The sequence below is a fragment of the Rhinichthys klamathensis genome, unplaced genomic scaffold, assembly GCF_029890125.1.
Source record: "Rhinichthys klamathensis goyatoka isolate OS25496 unplaced genomic scaffold, OSU_Roscu_1.1 h1tg000007l_1, whole genome shotgun sequence".
Taxonomy (NCBI): domain Eukaryota; kingdom Metazoa; phylum Chordata; class Actinopteri; order Cypriniformes; family Leuciscidae; genus Rhinichthys; species Rhinichthys klamathensis.
Window position 1 is genome coordinate 1730244 of NW_026606560.1, and position 14515 is coordinate 1744758.

Sequence of the window (14515 nt, forward strand, 5' to 3'; positions counted from 1 at the left end):
TGTTTTCAGAGAATTTTTATTGAATTAAGTTAATTATTCTTACCCCTTTAGCTTTAGAAGAGTTTTGCGTGGGAACGCAAAACTTTTGCGTGGGAACGCAAATAACTTTGCGAGGGAACGCAAACATTTTGCGTGGGAAGGCAAATATCTTTGCGAGGGAACGCGAAAGTTTTGCGAGGGAACGCAAAGTTTCTCGGGGGAACGCAAAGGTTTTGCGAAGGAACGCAAAAGATTTGAAAAAAAAAAAATCTCCCATCCTAAAAAAATTTCCACCACCACGTCCCTTCAGGGGCTCCGTAGTACGGCGTTCTTGAATCTTAATTCAATATGTATTCTCTGAAAATAATGCATTATTATTCTCAGTGTATCTTGTATGTTTGGATACTTTTAGTGGAAAACCTATGCTTTCAGTGTATAGGCTCCCACACACAGAGGAGTAGTTCGCTCATATGTAAGTAGAATTTGTATGATTAACAGTAAACTGTTCTCTATTTTTCTCTATTTTCTCTATTTCTCTCTATTTCCTCTTACAGTAATGCTAATAGAAAGAGCCTTATTCAGTCCGCTATTTCAATAATGCTGGTTAAATGGTCTCCAGTGGTGGGATATTGGCCTCTGAGCTCCAGCAGTGTTCACCTGTTTGAGAGTCTGTCTCCATTCAGCGGCCGGCCTCCACCTGACCTTGCACATTGCATGTTTATGGATGGGAGACGGTAAGATGCTGAAATCAAGCTGAAGCGCATGTTTCAATCAGTGCTTGGCTTGTCAGTGAGGGGGGAAATTTTAGGCACATTTTAAAACACTTGTGATTTTTATGCCAAGGCTTTGTTTACATTGTATAGATACATTATAAATTAATTTGGGGTGTAGGCATTTAATTATTCCAATACTGTGGAAATCTTCCCTGAATGTTTAATTAGGAGCGGAGCTTTGATTTATTTCCTCCCTGGTTATTACCTCATTAGTTCATAATAATGATAGCTGTTTTGTGTAGAAGCTTGCGTATACGCAAAGATATAACCAAGTTTGAAGTCATGTTTTTAAGTGGAAAAACAGGACTGTGTGTGTTTGTGTGTGTGTGTGTGTGTGTGTGTGTGTGTGTGTGTGTGTGTGTGTGTGTGTGTGTGTGTGTGTGTGTGTGTGTGTGTGTGTGTGTGTGTGTGTGTGTGTGTGTGTGTGTGTGTGTGTGTGTGTGTGTGTGTGTGTGTGTGTGTGTGTGTGTGTGTGTGTGTGCAAAAACCTTTAACTCTAATCACTCTAATATGTCAACCAAATGAAACAAGAATTTTGAACCTGGCTTTATCCAATGTTCAGATTTATGTTCTGAAAATGTTTAGTTTCTGTGTTCCCATTTTCCGTATTCCTTGTTAATTTCCTTGGTTCTTAATTAGCCTATGGTAACACCTATTCTTTTTCAGTCAATCATCCTCTGTGTATTTAAGCCATCCGTTTCTGTGTTTCATTGTCTGGTATTGTCTATGTTAGAAGTGGTTGTGTTTACTGTTTCTCCAGCTGTCTCCTGATTTTTCAGTTGTGGATTTATTGATTAAAGACTTTTGTTTCTCTACTCCTTTATTGTGTGGATCATTACAGCCACCGTGACAATAATATGGATATTTGGACATAACATTTCAGAAAACATTTCATATATTCATACAACATTGTCTTAATCCACCGTGATTAGTAAACTATGTAATGAAAGGATATTTTAACTGAAAGATATCTGTGTTCTCAGGAAATGGATATTTTTATTCATGGATTTCAGGTCAAGAAAAGTAAAAATTTTATTGGAGCCAGTTTTCATGTGTTTTAATTTCCAAAAATATATAATCTTGTTGAATGATGTATTCTTTCAAACATAAGCCTAACCTGAGAAATTTTCACTGTTGTAAAAAAGTGTGACCACTATCTCTGGTCTCCCTTATTCATCATATTTTGATATTACGAACTAGAAAAATGCCCTTCTATTGGAGGAATAAAAGCATACTTGATGCTCACACTCCAACAAGTGTTGTAGAGCCTGCCGTGTGGGGAATATTCTGATTGAAGAGCTCCTTCACTCCAGATCTTCGTCGCCATGACAGCGCTGTCCCATTCCAATTGGATTATTCCCCTCTGTGCCCAGCCAGTGGAATGAGTGCAGGTATGTCTTACCGTTGATTGGTGCTTCACTGTGTGTGTGTGTGTGTGTGTGGGCATGTGTCATGGTTTTAAGTCCAACTGAGCCTCTCTTTTTGGAGTGTCTGTCTGAATTGGAGGGTTCATTCTGTCTGCGTCGTCCCCATCTCATTGTGAACAATGCATTGCTCAACACCTGAGAGGACTGATGCATGATATCTGAAGGCATAAACGCACTTATTTTCTTCCTCCCTCACTTCTTTTCTCTCTGTTTCCCTCTCTCTGACTCTTGGCAGAGTCTATGTGTTTACCATATGCATGAAGGATTGGACATGCATCTAAAGAGGAAGAGGGAAGATAAAAAAAGTATTTGGGTTCTCGCCTCTGGAGAAACGAGAAACAAAAGCACACCAACCGCATCCAAACACACCAGCAAATGAACCAAGGATTTCCTACTCCAAAATGTGCCATCTAATATTTTTTATCAGAATCTGAGGTGTGGGCAGCCATTTCAAATTGTCAACAGCAGACAGACAGTTTTTATGTTTAGACAAGACAATGGTAGGATGACTGTTGAGTGTGCCTGCACTGTCAACAAGCTCTCTGCAGCATCAGGGGGACAACCAGCAATGTTCCAGCTGAAAGAATGGTGTGTTGGGTCATCCATACAGACCCTTTCAACATGCAAATAGTTGATGCATGTCAGTAGGCTACTTGTTAGTTGGAATTACAGCTATTGAGTTACAGTTGTGAGTTAAGCAAGGTCAATTTAACATGAAATACAAGAAGAGGGGCATTTTCAGGTAAGCTATTATGTAAGGATTAATTAATTGATTTGTAAGGATTAATTAATCACCCAGTTTATAGGGAACCCAAAGAACTAAATGAATCGTGTTTCAACTTAAACTGTAGTTGAAAAGAGTTGGCTAAATACCTATACTTGAACATCTGTGATAAAGTCTTTCAGGTATGCAGGATGCCCTTGCTCTAACCGGTCACCTGGAGGGGTTTAGACCAAAACAATGCCATTTGTTACGGTGAGGTCTATGGACCGAACCCAGTCAAGCACTGTTATCATAGTATGCTTAAACTTGTGCTTCTTGTCGAAGTTGTCCTTCATTCGCCTCTGGTTTGAAGTTACAGCAGCTTTGGCTGATGCCCAGGTGCCATGTGGTAGAGAAGGTAGAGAAGTCTGCAGAGGTGAACTGAGGTTCAATGTAAGTAGTAATGTTGCAGGCTTTGACTTTGACTCTGTCTCGGCTAGTACTAGCTTTGGGCCAATTAGAATGGAGATTGTATACAACCACCAGAAAGCACTGATGATAATGAGGAACTCCATGGCCATTAATTTCCAGATAAATGTGTAGTTGAAGGTGCTTTAATGGGCAAGATGGCCATGGAACAGGCTGCAGATGTGTTGGAGCTGGTAGTCCAGTCTTACCACAGAGGAGGCAAGGTTTATAGTTTCTGACCAGCCCTTAATGTCACTGTTAATACCTGGCCCCCAGACCAGGGGCCTCATGTATCAACACTGAGTATGCACAAAAACACAGCGTACGCCAGCTTTCACGTTCACGGCCAGATGTACTAACAGTTAAATTAACGTAAGAATGTGCGTTCCTCCAAGTAAACTTCATGTCTGGCTGTTACGTTCCACGTGGGGTTTGTTTTGTTTTCACTAGTCTGTGCACGCTTGTATACTCCGCACGTGTTGATAGTATATGCTCATTATCTTTTTCTGTTTCTAGCTCACTCTTGGCTGGCAGGCTGTTGTGATTGGCATAGCGGGACGTCACTCATCGTTGGGGCGGCGCCCGGGAGCCAATCAGAGTTGTCCAGCTGGGTTCAAAAGGATGGCGTTTTTCATTCATTCGATCTCTCGGAAGCGGCCATGAGCTCGTGTAGCGTTGTGAGGTTACTAAACCTGTGAATGGAGATTCAGATAGTGATGACTGGCTCTTTGTAGTGGAATGAGTTGGGTGCTGTATGTGTTGTTTATATGTACCTTAGTATTCAGTATGTTTTAGTCGTAGAGATCATAGTTTCAATGTGTATCCCAGTTTGACGCTGTGGGGTCCTGTAATTCGACTCTCTCTGGGAAAGAGAACGACAGGTCAGTATGCCGCGGTATACATAATGCCCATAGTGTTTATTTGTTAGATACACTAGGTTAGGAGTGAGCGCCACTCTGTGTATGTTTTGTTTTAGTAGTTAGCTTATTTAGGTGCCGGATGCACCGAAGAATTCGGTTTTCTTTTCACCTTTTTCTTTGGGTAGGCTTAGGTTTAGTATAAGGCTTGTTTTGTTATGCTCTGTTCTTTTCTTTGGCGCCACTGTTTGGTTCTCTTTCCTATCATTTGTTTATTATTTTTGTATCTTTAAACATTGTAAATAGCACACCCATTTATCATCCGAACTGGAACTAGTGGCTTCGGCTTTGTGACAATAAAAATCCAGTTTGTTTCTCTTCAAGTTGAGTCTGTCATGGTTTCCTCTCCACCGTATTCATCCATCAGCAGTACTAATAAAACAAATGTTGCGTAACATCTCCTAGACTTTAAAAAGATCGTAACATTTAATGGGGGCAATCGTCCGGGATACTTTATATTCTTATTGTTTCCCGAGTTATTATCTACTGCTGATGTGAGTGGTGGAGTGACCATATTCAGTACTTTCCTTGTAGAGTGTTAACATTCGCGAGGCAGTGATTAGTGGATGGGCTGGTTGATTGTATGGTTAGTGATTCTGATGAGAGTAAGTATGGCTGATTTTGATTTAGACACCTTTTTGAGTGCACCTACGGTTGAGCAGTTAAATAAATGTAGGAAAGATGATTTACTGCGCATCGCTGCTCATTTTCAGGTTACTGTTTCGAAGCAGCGGCTTAAAAAAGAGATTAAGTTTACTGTATCCCAAAGGTTGGTGGAACTTGGTGTTTTAGTGTTGCCTGCAGGTGTTGGGGAAGTTTTTCCTGGTGCTGACAGTCGCCCTGAGGAGGAGGAGCAGAGCGAGACGGCTGAGGTAGAGGGTTCTGAAGCCAAAGCCGTTTTGCCGCCCTTCGAACCTTTTTCGCCGGACTCAGATGAGTCTACAGGAGGTGATGCGCGACTGAAGGTTCGTATAGCGCGACTCCAGATGGAGACACGCGAACGGGCAGAAGTCCGTCGAGCGGATTTGGATTTTCGACTGGAAGTCCGCAGATTCGAAATCGAGGCGGAGACGCAGATTAAGCTGCGTGAACTTGAATTGAATGCAGCCAAAGTGCCCCCTGTTCCAGTTGTGCAACCCTTACCGCCCGCTGATGCTTCGGCAGGGGCTGGGCCGGTGAGAACCACCTTTGAGGTCAGTAAACATATTTCCCTTGTGCCGCAGTTTCGAGAAACAGAAGTTGACTCATATTTTAGTGTGTTTGAGAGGATTGCTTCCACACTCCATTGGCCTAAAGAGGTTTGGCCTTTGCTGTTGCAGTGTAAGCTGACCGGTAAAGCTCAGGATGTTTGTGCTACGTTGTCCTTAGCGGATAGCGTGAATTATGAAGTAGTGAAAGCTGCGATTTTGCGTGCATATGAGCTGGTGCCCGAAGCTTATAGACAGCGTTTTAGGGGTCATAAGAAAAATTCTAGTCAGACTTTTGTTGAATTTGCAAGGGAGAAAGGCACTTTGTTTGACAAATGGTGTACATCTAGTAAAGTGAATTATTATTATTATTATTATTTCCTTTATTTATCCAGGAGAATCACATTGAGATATCACTATCTCTTCTTCCAGAGAGACCTGGTCAAGACGGCAGCACATTTAGTTTCACACAGAATCACAGTATAACAATTCCACATTTAACATGTTTCTGAACAAAGCAGATAAAACCGAATCAAGAAAGACAATTACAAGTCTCCTTCAAAGCAGTATGCAAGAGACGTTTAAAAGTGGTCAGAGTTGGAAGTGCATCTAACTTAAGTACATTTTGCAACTCATTCCAAGCCCAAGGAGCATAAAAAGAAAAAGCACCTTTGCCAGACAATACCCTTGGGACTTTTAGCCGAATATAAGAGCCAGACCTGGTGTGGTAACTATTTGTATAATAAATTAAAAGACTTGATATATAAGAAGGTAATTTACCTAAAAGAGCTTTCTCCTTTGATGCAAAGATGACCAAGCTAAAGTATCATACAAAATACAATGATGCGTCCGTGACTCTGCACCAGCAACAAAGCGTAAAGCAGCATGATACACAGTGTCTAATTTCCTAAGTAGTGAAGTAGCTGCGTGCATGTATAAAAGATCACCGTAATCAATAACAGATAAAAATGTACTCTCCACTATTTTCTTTCGGGCCTCATATGGAAAACAATTATTTAAGCGATAGAAGAAACCCAATCTTGGCCTAAGCTTCTTCAACAACCTATCAATATGTATGTCAAATGCTAATCTTTCGTCCAACCATACGCCTAGGTACTTGTAGGAACTAACTCTTTCTAAAAGTGTACCATTTTAAAAAAAGTGAATGATTTAAAAGATGTGCGGGAGTTAATTCTTTTGGAAGAATTTAAGAATTGTATTCCTGAAAGTGTTGTCGTTTACTTGAATGAACAAAAAGTAACGTCTTTGTCTCAAGCCTCCGTTCTGGCAGATGAGTTTTCATTGACGCATAAAAATGTGTTTGCTGCTGCGCGTTTTGAGAAAGCTGCTGTTCAAGTGAGCTCGAGTAGTCCATCTCGACCAAAATCAGGTACCCCAAAATCAAAGGAAGATCGAGAATGTTTTTATTGTCACAAACCTGGCCATTTAATTGCCGATTGTTTTGTACTGAAACGAAAACAGTCAAGTTCTGTACCTAAGAGTGCTGGTTTTGTGAAACGGATTGATTCTAAAAAAATTGAGTGTAACGGCAAGCCTGTTATCCAGTTATGTACCTTTTCTGATGGAAGGGTTAATTTCCGTTACGGGAAATTCTGAGGAACGGGTAAGAGTTCAGATGCTCCGTGATACTGGGGCCATGCAGTCCTTTATTAGTGCTGATGTACTGCCGTTCTCGGAGCAAACTTTTTGTGGCAGTCATGTTCTAGTACAGGGCATAGAGATGGGTCTCGTTCAAGTTCCGTTGCATCAGATTCACTTAGAATCAGAACTATGTACGGGTTTTGTGAAATTAGCTGTTCGTGAACATTTACCGGTCAGTGGGGTACAAATTATTTTGGGCAATGATTTAGCCGGTGGAAAAATTATGCCTTTGCTGGAAGTCCTCGACAATCCAGTGGCGCTCGAACAGCCTGATGAGTTATCCCAGTCATATCCAGAAACATTTTCGACTTGTGTAGTGACGCAGGCCCAAGCTCGTAAAGCGGATGCTGATGATTTGGCTACATCTTTTATCGCACCTGTTTTTATCAATGATGTTGTATCTGATGATGACGTTAGAGCTGTTGAGAATGCGCATGTTCCAGATACTATGAGTGTAAATCTGCGCGTGATGCGTGAGAGACTTATTGTTGCTCAAAAACAAGATAAAAGTCTCCAGAAGTGCTTTGCTGCTGCTGTTTTCACAGAGAAAGCTCAACAGAGAAAAGCTGCATTTTTCGTTGAGGACGATTTATTGATGCGTAAATGGTGTTCGGAGATTGGGGATGCTGAATGGAGTAGTGTGTATCAGATCGTGATTCCTGATCGTGATAACACTGGCGTACGTATATTTGTTGTGATTTTTGTCCGTTGGCGACTCATGGAGGCAATAAAGTGAAGTGGCAAACATTACACTACGAATTGTTCTATCGCACCACCAGCTGTCAGATGTTGCTTATAATTAATTTGTAATTGATAAATTATTTGACATATTATTGTCACACGAGTTTTATTAAAATATTATATTATGCAATTAAGTAAGAACATATAAAGCATGTCCAAATTGATACAACCCGTCTAGCAAGGGCAGCGTTGGCTTAACTAGGAATAAAAAATAAACTTCATTAATTCGGTCCGTAAAGATAAAAAAAGAAAGTAATATTTTTATTCAGCAAGGACACATTGAAGTGACAAGTAAAAGTGACAGTAAATGCATTTATAATGTTACAAAATATTATAAGATTTCGACATCTGTTTGATTTAAGTTTTTATTCATTAAAGAATCCTGAAAATACTATATCATGGTTTCCACGAAAATATGAAGCAGAAGCACAGCTGTTTTCAACACTGATAATAATCATAAATGTTTCTTGATCATCAAATCATCATATTAGAATGATTTCTGAAGGATCATGTGACACTGAAAGCTGGAGAAATTATGCTGAAAATCTTTTGCCAAATTGGACTAATTACCATATTTAAATTAATTTAATTGGGGGAGGAGACTGGGTGGGGCGTTGTGCTCGTGCATGTGCGCTCAATTTTACGTTAATTGGGATGTACAAAGAGAATATGCGTGGGATCCTTCGTACGCAGAGATTCATACATCTGCTTTTTTTTGTGCATACGCACATTTACAGCTTTGTCCGTACGCAATGTTTTAGTATGAATTCAACGCAAGTCTTTGTACATGAGGCCCCAAGTCCTGGCATCTATGCTTGAGCTTTACAATTCCCAAAAGGCCTAATGTGCCATCAGCATGAGAGGAGGCATGCATATATATATATATATATATATATATATATAGGCCTCCTCTCATGCTGATAGGATAGATGTGATATTTGTTGATGACATGTTGATTGTATAGATAATTTGAACATGCCCCTCCTGAATTTTGTTAATGAAACATAATTTTGTTTAAAGTAAGGAATTTCAGATTTATGCTTTGTTTTTTTTAATGGATTGCATTAATTAATAATTCAATAACTTGATTTTATAGACAGTGATTTGTTTTGTTCTTGAGAGTATCAATGTTTTTGAATAAATTGAGTGAATGATTTGATGACTCACACGTTAAGACACTCATTTGTTTCATTCTTGAATTAATCTGTTTTTGAACGAATCAGTTGTGTAAATGGTGGTTCGATAACTCACTCGTATAGACAGTCATTTGTTTTGTTGCTGAATGAATAAGTGTTTTTGAACAAATTGGTTGGGTCAATGATTCAGTGACTCACTTGTATAGACAGCCATTTTTTTCATTCCTGAAAGGTGATGTAGAGACACCGAGCGGAATGACAAAAATAAAGCATATTTGGCATGTTCAAATGGATCTATTTCATGCATCGCGCCTCCCCCAACTCAAACATCACAAACCCAGCTCTTACAGATGCTTGTCTCATCAGGTAAAAGTAGGCTATACTTTCAATAAAAGGTCCAACATAATAGGAAAACATTTAGCTGTGTTGCTATGTGTCATGAGTAAGCAATTGAGTAAACTAACACTCTGTCAGAGTTTAGCTCCAACCCTAATTAAATACACCTGATCCAGCTCTTCAGATTTAGTAAAAACAAAACTTAAAGGCAAGCCTGCAACCTTAGCTTAAAAAAGCGTAACTCCTGCTAACGTTGCGGTACGCAAGTAAGGAGACAAGAGTTCGTTTTTTTCAATAGAGGAGAGGCTTCACTACGCTGAATAAACCTTAACATTTAATTTATCGACAGGCCATTGGCTAATCTTCAACATGTTTGCTCTTAAACATTTGTTTTGGATTGATCTATTTTTAGACTTTACACCAAAAAAATGCTGTTTTATAAGAGAAGTCACAGACAATTGTGCAACAAGTAGGATTCAGTTCACGGCACTTCTCATTCATTTCTATGGTATTCACAAACACTGATTGACTGTAGCACAACTGAACGAAATTCAGTGACGTCAAGGCTGTAATGTGATTGGTTATCAAGGCACACATGATCCAAGTTAGCTATAAAGCTTTCTCCAATATTAGAGCCACAAATCCTTGCAAATCCCAATAACAAGACCATCCTTGCTAAAAACGTCCATGCAGTTAAGTTGGAGCTGGTTGGAGCTAGGCTTGCTGCAATAGTCGGTGTTATACACCGATTACATCACTTACCCACGGCGGCACCGCCCCCCACCGTCATTTTGATTTTTTTATAGTAATAAAAATATTATTGGCAATATTTTGCATTTAAACCCAATGCTAATAGGGAACCTGCAAATGGTTAGTTGTATTTTTCTAGTTGTTGTGTTTTTCATTAAGGGGGTGAGGGGTGGGGGGCTTTAATTGCTTACAGTGCCCACCATTCGAAAGTGAAAGTATAATGTGCTTGGCCGCATGGCCTTTCATAAGGGTGTGTGTCCACTGGCGCGGAGCAGAGGGAGCGTTTTCTGTTAATTCCTATGGAATTACCTTCACGCTCGCTCAACTTCTATAGGAATTAATTGAAAACGCTTGCTGGAAAGAGATTGACAGATCTGAGCAGACTGCTCTCTGTTTTGATGGTGCCTGGGAGGCTCAATGATTACACTTTTGGGGGAGATAAACCCATGAATTGCACAAATAGTAATCAATAATATAGCAGTAGTCGATGAACAATAAACTATGTAAATGGAATGTATTTTAACAAAAAAAAACGTACATACTTCACCTTTAATGAAACAATGTTTTTGAACGAATCAGCTGAATGAATGATTGTTGCTTGTCTCAACCTACTACCATATCGGTGTAACCTGCAGAAAGAATGCTGCAAAATCCCCACACAGACTACGGCTCGTATGTGAGCTCTGTCTGAATCACATCTTAACATTTTCAATTACAGCAGATCTTGTATCCGACATAAAGCCCATCATCTTTAAGCTGTTTCTTGAAATCTTTTTTCCGTGCTTCCCCTATATTTGTACTTTGTTTCACCTCCCTATCCCGCCCTTTGCCCCTGTTCTAATCTTCTTTGTTTGTGTGTTGTGCTCCCTCTCACCCTAGAGAAGACCAATCTATCCACACACCAGAAACCTGTTTATGTTTGTTGATGAAATCTACTTAAATTGACCAAGAAACTTCACTTTCTTCAACCCTGCAGGTTGTGCTAGTCCTAATTCTTCCCCCTCACCATCTATACATTTTCTTGTGATTATTATTTTTTTGCCAACAATAACATGTTCTTGAGGGGTGAGTGAGAGCATGGGAAAATTATGCTGATCTCATGTGCAGTATGGAATAACAAAAACAATTTTTTACTGTACAGTTGGATATTATTTGCCTAGTCATGATCCCTTTCAGATTGTAGCCATTGCTATGTCAGAATCTGAACTATAGAAGAGTATCTTTTTTCGTTTGCAAACTGCAGCCTGCTGGTTTTACTGTAACCCCCTGGAGATAATTCTCAGTAATTTCCTGCCCTCCATGTCATGTATTTCCTATTGAGATGTTACTTTTACAAATAGAGTGCAAGATGATCTTTGATGGCAATGCACTGTGTAGTCAAAGATATCTACGTTTAATGTCTATCAGCAACAAGACAAGGATGGACAGCGAAATTTTATGTTCAGGAGTCAGATATTTGTGTGCTCATTCTTAAATATGACATGAAACTAAATGCTCCAGTTCTCATTTCTGCTGCTAAACATAAAACTGTTGCAAAGCAAATATGCAATTATTATAATACTAATGGAAGCTAATGAGAGATATTAGCATGCATTGGAAAGATTTTCCTGTATGCAGTTGCTGTACTGAATCTTAAATGACTTTCCCTGTCTCCAGAGTTTCTTTGGTTTGAAATGATTATGAATAAGTAATTATTTGTTCTTTCACAGCCCATTACAATTTTTTTTTTTTTATTCCTAGCATTTTAATGTTAAATCTCCATTTGTTTAGCAGAAATATATTGGGCGGTTTCACTACCTGAACCTCAATCAACAGCAATTTGCTGCCGTGCAGCCAGCGTTTTTTGCTTTATTTTTACAAATTCGAGAACTGCCCAAACTTTTGATGCTCTCAATGACTTCTCCGGTCCGCTGTCGATCCTACAGTTCACACCGCGAGCGTAAGTATTGAAAACGCTTGCCCTGCTCCACTCGCTTCGTGCCAGTGGACACACACTTGTGCTGGGAGGTATATCAGTTCATACCGAATTTTTTTTTGTTCGTACCTGACCCTGCCCCACAATTTTGTAAGTGTAGTGAGTCCTCTCACTGACTTGTTAAGTCCAACAAATGATTTTGTGTTACAGCCCTGCCCCCGTTTTTCTTAATTTTCTTTTGTGAGAATTCTAGGACCAACTCCTTCTCGCTGGGCGGGATTGCCCTAATGAAGACGCTGCACCTGTGGGAACCTATTTAAGGAGCCTCTGGATTTTGTCTAGTTCTCTCTCATTTTTGTTTTGTCTTTACTTGAAGAGTGGGTTCTTGAGTTTGTGTTCCCATATGATTTCCACAACTCTACAAACCTCATTTCCAACAGTTTATTGATTTGATTTTATATTGTTATTTATTTGCTATTATTACCTTATGTTTTGACCCTAGACATTATTTGTTTAACATTAAATAAATTAATATTTTCTCTATTGAAACCCTTCTTGTGAAGTGTCCTCTTTATGTTATGACTTTGAGCTGGGTAGTAACAGAATACAAAACAAATTCATCGACTTTAAAAAAGGCATTTGACAGTCTGTATCATGACACCCTCTGGAAGATCCTAAGGTCCTATGGAGTTCCTCAAAAGATGGTGACCTTGATAGGGTTGTTCTATCAACACTTTGAATGCTGTGTCATCTTTGATGGGAAACCCTAGGAGTGGTTCCCAGTGGAGTCCGGTGTAAGACAGGTTTGTATCTTATCCCCCATCCTATTCCTTGTTGCCATTGACTGGATCATGCGCAGAACCACAGCAGACAAACCTAGAGGGATCCAGTGGACTCTGTTCCCCTAACTAGAAGATCTAGACTTTGCAGACGAGTCTTGCTATATTATGCTACAAGCAAAGCCACCTGCAGGAGAAAACAACTAGGCTGCACAACATTGCTAAACAGACAGTTCTCAACATCAGTACCATCAACACTCAAGTTATGTGTATCAATCAAACTGTACATGCACCTATCACAGAGTATGGTGGCCCATTTGAGATGGTAGAGGAATTTACCTACCTGGGAAGTCTAGTTAGCACTGACAATGTAGCCACCAAGGGCATCAATACACGTCTTGGGAAGGCCTTTGCTAGACTTTGGTCTATTTGGAAGTCAAAACAGTATAGCCTATACGAACAAATATTGGACTGTATAACAGGAATGTAAAGTTAGTCTTGTTGTATGGAGAATGGCGCAGAGCGATATGAGAAAGCTGGATGTCTTCCAAAACTCTTGCCTGAGGAAAATATGTGGTATTTTCTGACAAGAAAGAATTTCAAATGCAGAGCTATACAGAGTAACCAAGTGTCACAGTGTGGTAGTTGAGATCAGACGCAGACAGTTAAGATGTTCTTCATTTTTTATTTATTTACAGGCAAGTCATTAAGAACAAGTTCTTATTTACAATGGTGGCCTGACTAGTGGAATAACCACTTAGGGAAAAGGAAATGGGGCTAAAATAAATACAGTACATTAGAAATACATACAGGTTAACAATTACATTAAATACAATTTAAAACACAACACAGTAGACAACACAGAATGATTATGTAGAGAAGCAACTGCATGTGTCCGTGAAGAAGGATGATATAATAGTTTAAAAAAATGAAATTGAAATTAGTGTATCTAGTTTGAGAATATTTTGCAGAGCGTTCCAGTCGCGAGCGGCAGCAGATTGAAAAGAAACAAGACCAAAGGCAGAGTTAGTTTTGGGAATACATAATTGAAGATGAAGTGAGGACCGGGTGTTGTGACAGGTTTTGGCTGCAGTAGGTGACCTAAGTAAGGAGGTGAGCGGCCGAAAAGGGTCTTGTAAATGAAGGTGAACCAGTGAATTTTGCGGCGAATGTGAAGGGAGGGCCAGTTGACAGATGAATATAAAGCGCAGTGGTGAGTATTGAAAGGAGCATTTATGGCAAACCAGATAGCGGAATGGTAAAGAGTGTAAAGACTTGATAGAGTGGACTTGCAAGCAACCCTGTATATAGTGTCTCCGTAGTCTAACATGGGTAGAATGGTCATTTGAATAAGAGTAAGTTTGGCAGAAGTGGTGAAGGAAGAGCGGTTTCAGTAAAGGAAACCAAGCTTGGCCTTAAACTCAGATTGCAGCTTTGATATGTGGATGGAGAAAGAAAGTGAAGTTTCCAACCAGATGCCCAAGTATTTATATGCAGTGACTTGTTCTAGAATAGCCCCCTTGCAAGTGGTGATTTTAAGGGCTGGAAGAGGCGTAGTACCCTTATGGTAAAACCACATGGTTTTTGTTTTGAAGGTATTAAGAGTGAGTTTGTGTAAAGGATTGCTGTAGTTGGAAAAAGCCATCTTGCATCACATCCCAAAAGTGGCACTTAGATGGACACCAGCTGGCAAGAGAGGATGGAGAAGACCAAAGACCACCTGGAGGACATCGGAGGTGGCA